Below are 7,288 nucleotides of genomic sequence, written 5' to 3'. Positions count from 1 at the left end.
AAAGAAAAAAGGGCGCCCAGAGAGATCTCGCTCGATCTCCTGCCTACGTATCTCATCTGGTATGAGAATCAGGGCGACGTAGTTCCCCTTAACAGGGGAGAAACTCTCTCCTAACTAGAGACCAGGGAAGCAAACAAACTAAAAGGGAGACTAAGACTCGAGCGTAAAAGTTGTCATGCAATCAGATATCCCTAAGTTGAGGTCTCTAATCAGAGTTTGACTCACACAGGAAGTGAGTCAACTCAAGTCTATCTCTACATACGTTCAACTTCCTCGAAAGTTAATCGTACGACTCCTAAAGAAAGGAGATAAGAAGTGGAAAGCAGATAAACATACCAGCAATCGTCACACTCTATATACAAACAAGAGGCTCAGACAAATGGTCGGGCTTTAGTCAAGGGGTCATATCAACCTCGACAAACAAGCCAAAATTGTAGGGGTGTACTGAAGCTCTTAACCACTAACATTGAGAGTTAGGGTGAAGCTGATGAAAGGTAATGAGGGTTAGACCTCATGGCTCTTAACCCTGGCCTGGGTGAGCTCAAATCAAAGAAAGCGTGGGGATCCAGAAAGAGGGACCCTATTCCACTTGACTGACTCTATACACAGATCTTGGGTTAGGTTCAAGAGCATCAGCACGTAGTGCGAGCATAATGAACAAGTCACTGAATAACAGGGGATTGATTGCTAATCCCTTCTATCTGTCAATTGCCTCATCTTGAGGTCTTATCAAGTAACATGCCTCATTTAGAGGTCTTTGGCACAAATATAAACAAACACAGACATTGCCTCTTAAGGAGGACTTCAGCCAAACGCCTGCCAAAAAAGCGACAGGGCTTCCAGACTACATGGAGTGAGAAGGCTAAACTACCTCAGTGGTGTATCAACCACACTCCAAAGCAAAGCTCAAGCAAGAGCTAATAGCGACTAATGTACCTGTACAAAAAGCCAAACAGTTAATATTGTATTCAGAAAACCAAACAGACAACAGTGGAATCATCCAACAATTATACACAATGCAAGCACTCAAGTGAGTTCATCACATCAATGGACCTACAACACAACAAGAGTTAGTAATCAAAGCAACTTGCATCTATAATAATGAGCAAACCAACCATTAGTGCTAAATACCTGAAACACAAACACAATTGGTGAGTACAAGCCACTAGTACAAAGACTAGGGTCAAAGGCAAGTCAAATGACCAAAACAGAAGTCAATATTTCACATGAAGCACATTTAATCAAACAAGAAGAAGGCCTCAAAAGGACCAGAGCCAAATCAATAGGCAAAGCCATCACATGAACAAGATAAGGCAAAGGCAAACAATGTGATCAACATTGGACATCAAACATAGAAAATCCACATTAAAATAGAAATGTATCCAATGATCATGAAATTTTTTATATGAACACAACATGTTATGAGCAAGCATCATACCAAAAATTAAGTCCAGAAGCAAACAAATGGTATATGAATGAAAATGCACAAGGACAAAGCACCAAATGTTACACCAAATGTCACAACATATGTTCATGTGTCCAAAACAGTGGTATTAAATGGTAAAAAGGCCAAACAAAATCCAAAAGATCATGTCACATGTTATGATTAAGCATGTCAAATTTCAAGGCAATCGGACAAACTATGAGCATTTCACAAATCAAGTAGCACAACATGTCATTTTGGCATCATGTTTAAACAAAAGTCACAAAGTAAAAATCCAGCAGCACAAAAATCATGAAAATCACATCAAAAAAATAAAAGACATCAAAACAAACATGTGAAAAAAAATTGGATTAATTTGGACATGTATACTATTTTTTATGATTTTTAGAAGTTGATGAACAAAATGAAATAAAATGAAAATTATGTGAAAAATGAAATGTGAATGAAAACTGGAATGTGCATAAGGCAAGATTCGAACACAGGTAAGCCAGGGTTAATGCGCTTCATGGAAAACAAATGAAAATCAGAAGAGTGCAAGCGCTAGAATCGAACACAGGAAACGCAGGTCACAAGCGCGCTCAAAATGAAATTAAAAAAACATGACAAGCGAAGGATCGAACTGAGGTTTCAATGGTTACAGGCGCGTTTACAAGCGAAACGCCGCGCTTCAGTCTAAATGAGAAATTAAATGGAATTTTCAAAATGCATGGCAAGGGAATCGAACTGAGGACACGCGGGTTCATGGCGCGCTAAACTAAAACCCTAAGCTATTGAACCAGACGGACGGAATAGTGATTCCGATCGTCTTCTCCGGTGGTACGCCGGTGGAGGCATCAATTTTTTTTCCAGAACTTAACATGCTATACACCGTTGGAACCGTCTCTCAATGTAGATCACAGATATCCTAATCATTTAGCCTAATTCCTAACGAATCATCCGGATCGATCAAAAACATATGGAACATCAAAACTTCAAGTCAACATATCTAGCTCAATATCCAGCCAAATTCAAAAATATTTATATTAGAATCATCAGCAAGACAAGATCTACATGTTTATGGCAATGAAAAAGCAAAACAAGAGATTCGAATTTCAGCTTACTTGAACTTGCAGTGTTCAAATTCTTGTATTCAAAGCTCCAGAACTTCCAGATCCACTCCAGTAATCTTGATTTGAAGCTTTATGCACGAAATAGCAATTGAAATCCACCAGATCTAGCTTAATTTGAAGCTTCCATGTTCATCTTCAAGCTTTGTGTATGCACGATTCTTGACCAAATTCTTCAATCCAAGCCTTGATTCCTCATCAATGATGCATGATAAACATGTTTATGCAAGAATTTTGATGAATTGTGTGAAGAAATTTGAAAATTGAAGAGAGAGAAATTTTTGGAGGGAAAAATGAATTTGAGATCTAGAAAGTTAGTTATGGCAAATTTTGTTAGGATTAGGCTTATATATGGTGTGCTAATGACTTTGTTAATCCAAATTAGGCTTGGTTAATTAAAATTAATGAGTTATAAAGTGTTTTGCAAAAAATGAATAATGAGGGTGCATGGCTAATCCACACGTGAACAGTGCCATGTTAGGGCTTGAAATCACTTAAAATCATCTAATAAACACAATGGAATGATCAAATGGCTTGCATAATCAACCAAATTTAAATTATGGATTTTCCCTCCAAAATGCATATGTATGAACACATGATCATATGGACTTTTTTCATGCGATGCAATGGTTGATTTGGAAAGTATTGGTCAAGACAAGCATTTTGCAAAAAGAGTGGGCCAATTTGGAGTTTTGAATCAAAAGTTATGCCACTTTGAACTTCCATGTACACTTTGTGATCATTTGGCCATAACTTTGCAACCATTCATCATATGATCATGAAATAGGACTTTTTGGAAAGGGGAGAGAAAGATCTTCAACTTTCATGTTCACCAAAAATCCATTTGAAGCTTCTTTGATGTTGCAAAGTCAAGTTGAATGTGGACCAAAAACTTGCCATTTTTGGAAACTTTCAATTAAATGTCACTTTCCATTTTTGGAAACTTTTGCCCTGACTTCAAAATCTTCAAGATAGATGCTTGAAATGACAAATGGACCTCTTTTGAACATAAATGAGGTGTCTCAACTCATTTCTCCACCTCATAGCCCTCAGCCTTTGCACAATTGACTTTTTGTGGTCCTCAGATGACCTTGACATGCCCTGATCAGCTTGAGCCTTAACCACTTGGGGAGATGGCTCAGAAATGAAACCCTAGCTCATGTAAGCTCTTTAATATAACCATGTGATCCTCATCACTACGCCAAAACTGGAATAGACAGCGCCCCTTAGAGGGCGCTTTATTACAAAAGCGCACTCTAAAGTGAAGAGAAAAAATAAGGAGCATACTATTGGAATAGACAGCGCACTTTAGAGGGCGCTTTTGTAACAAAGCGCACTCTAAAGTGAAGCGAAAAAATAATGAGGAAATGGAGGGACACCAATAGAGGATGCTTTATTGAAAGCGCCCTCTAAGGGTAACCTTAGAGGGCGCTTCTAAAAAAGCGCTCTCTATGTCCATGTACATTTCCAGTTTATAAGGCGCTTTTGGAAAGCCTTAGAGAGCGTTTTTAGAAGCACCCTCTTAGGCCCCCTTTAGAGGGCGCTTTTGTAACAAAGCGCCCTCTAAAGTGAAGCCAAAAAAAAAATGGAGGGACAACAATAGAGGGCGCTTTTGTGAAAGCGCCCTCTAAGGTTACCCTTAGAGGGCGCTTTTGAAAAAGCGCTCTCTAAGTCCATGTACATTTCCAGTTTAGAAGGCGCTTTTGGAAAGCCTTAGAGAGCGCTTTCAGAAGCGCCCTCTTAGGCCCCCTTTAGAAGGCGCTTTTTTTAAAAAAGCGCCCTCTAAGGTCCCCTTTAGTAAACATTAAAATTATAACATATACTGCATGTCTCTTTATTTTCCCTCTCTATAAGCTATTTCGTTTACGTAACTGGGTTTTCTCTCAACTGCGATTACTCTCTACTGCGATTACTCTCGTCCTCCGTTCGTTCTCCCTCCCTCACCGTCATCGTCGCCGTTCGTTCTCCCTCCACCACCGTTCACGTTCACTGCGTTAACCTCTTCCACCGTCACTGTTCACTTTCTTCTCCATCGTTACCGTCACCTTTAAGGTATTTCTCTTCTCCATCGTTACCGTTCACTTTCTTCATGTGTTTGATTAGGGCATTTTCTAAACTTAGTTTTTCATTTTGTGCATTATGTTGATTAATGTTGTTTAGGGCAAACTGAGTTTTTTATTTCTGATTGAAAACTGATATATTTGAAGTGTGTTTGAGCTTGTGCTTGGAAGTTTGATGATTATGGATGCAAGTTTGTTCATGTTCCAAACACCATAAGTTTGCATTGGTCTTTTGCATGCAGTAGGTGTGTGTGAGTTTGTATTCAATAATGATAAAAAAAAAGAGTTTAGATTATTGTAACATGAGAGAAATGGAAGGTATATGAATGTGTTCACGTATTGAATCATTGTCTTACTTGGGTCTTATTGAATCATTTCTATATTACAGATAAAATGGCTAACCAAGACGATACCCATGCCGCGAATGAATCACGTAATAATGTTGAAAAAGAAATCAAACGAGGATTGACTATTATGAAGTCAATCATTCGTGCAAGAGACAAGGGTGTAAAATTTGAAGTACATTGGAGTGCTGAAGACCAACTAATTGAGCCTAACGGTTCAATGTTGGCAAGTTACATTGGTTTCCTTGTTCGCCAACATATTCCGATTACATGTGATAATTGGAGAAGTCCGGACTTGAAGGTTGGCAAGGAAAAAATATGGTCGGAGATACAGGTACTTACCATATATTGTTATATGTTTTTTTTGTTGACTATTTGTTAACCATATATTGTTATAATATTACTTTATAATAACACACTCCATTTGTATGTTTTTTAGAGATCCTTTCACATCGATGAAAGCCGGCAAAAATATTGTATTCAATTGGCCGGAAAAAGACTCCGAGGATTTCGATCCTTTTTGTGCAACAAATTTCTCAAGGATGAGGAAGGAAAATTTGTTGAAGGAGAACGGCCAATGAAGTATGCCGAGATTATTTCAGCCGATGAATGGGATAACTTTGTCGCCAAACGAAGAAACGAAAAATTCCATGTAATGTCTATTAATTATGGTATTATACAATTGTTAAGTTACTTGGTTCTAATATGCCTTAAACTTTTTTATCCAGGAAGTAAGCGACATAAATAGGAAAAGGGCATCAAAACCCGCGTATCCATACAAAAAAGGGCGTACGGGTTATGCACGGTTACAACAAAGAATTGCGAGTATATTCAAATGCTATGAGCTTATACATTGTCACAATATGTTATAATTGATGATCTTATAATCTAATTCAATGTGTAGCTAGCCGAGGAGAAAAGTGACGCAACATCTCTTCCGGAGCACGTATTATGGAAGGCTGCTCGGGTTGGGAAGGATGGGGCTGTCGTTGAAGCGGTCCAAAATGTTTATGACGAATGTGTAAGTATATGTAACATTATTTCTTTAATTATATCGAAAATTTTGTTAGACATATAATTCATTTTTAATCTCCTCTAATAATATTTCAGGAGACTTTATCCCAAACCGTACCTTCAACCGAGGTCCAGGATTGCAGGAGCGTACTTAGTCAAGTACTAAATGTTCCTGAGTATTCCGGTCGTGTGAGGGGTAAGGGTTTTGGTGTGACTCCGTCGTCATTTTATAAAAAAACCAAAACAAAAAATCCTACCAACAAAGAGGTGATGGAGACCTTGGCGGAGTTAAGGGCACAAGTACTCCAACTGCAAAACGAGAATGCAAGGTATAGAGAGGAAAGGTGCGCTTCCGAGGCAAAAGATACTAGTGACCGAGCTAGTATCAATCATCAACCGAAATTTCCCGAGGTAATTATATATGTTATTATGAAATTAAAATAGCACTTTTTTACTTGACACATATACAAGTTAACAATAACATTTATTATTGGTTTAGGGCATTTCACCTTGTCAGCTGTATCTATCGTCACCAACTTATCGCATGGTTGGCAAGGGAAAAGTGCACAATACTTCGGGTAAATTACTTCACCATAATCCCCTCCCGGTGGGATTTATGAAAGTTTCGGTTGACCTCGTATTAGATACGGACGCCCATCTACCATTACCCGACGTTGTTTCAGAGACAACGTTGATGCGAGATGCAGTCGGATCCTTTGTTGGTTGGCCGTCAGATCTAATTTTCCCTGATGCCGAGGTATATATGTTCTAAATGATTATGAATATTTAGTATTCACATTTCAATTCAGCTACAATTATGATATTTAATCAATCCTTATTACATGGTAATGTTAGACTCCTACAAGACCCACCCCTAAAGCTGGTAAAGGGATTTCAAGACGCATCGAGTCGGTTGCATCTCAAAAAGAGGTACAAATATATATACCCATTGAATTATATACACAACGATTCTTTTGCATCACAAAAAGTAATGATTTATTTTATATGAATTTTTAGGTTCCCGGTCGAAAATTGAAAAGCGATGGTAAGGATATTCCAACGAAGGATATTCCAACGAAGGATATTCCAACGAAGGATATTCCAACGACGGCCGGGACAAAATCTCAAATTATGATGCGTCTTGAGAAAATGGTGGAAGAGTCCGATATTATGGACGGGTCCATTCGTAGTATAGATTTTGATGAAGGTGTTTTCGGAAAAGCTCATTTCGAAATAATTGCAAAGGAGGACATGCAACAACTTTTTGAGCACGACGAATTGGGCATCGCTATCATTCATACATACATATGGTACTCCGAT

Source organism: Lathyrus oleraceus, chromosome 5 (assembly GCF_024323335.1).
Source record: "Lathyrus oleraceus cultivar Zhongwan6 chromosome 5, CAAS_Psat_ZW6_1.0, whole genome shotgun sequence".
Classification (NCBI taxonomy): Eukaryota; Viridiplantae; Streptophyta; class Magnoliopsida; order Fabales; family Fabaceae; genus Lathyrus; species Lathyrus oleraceus.
Note: the sequence above shows the minus strand (reverse complement) of the source record.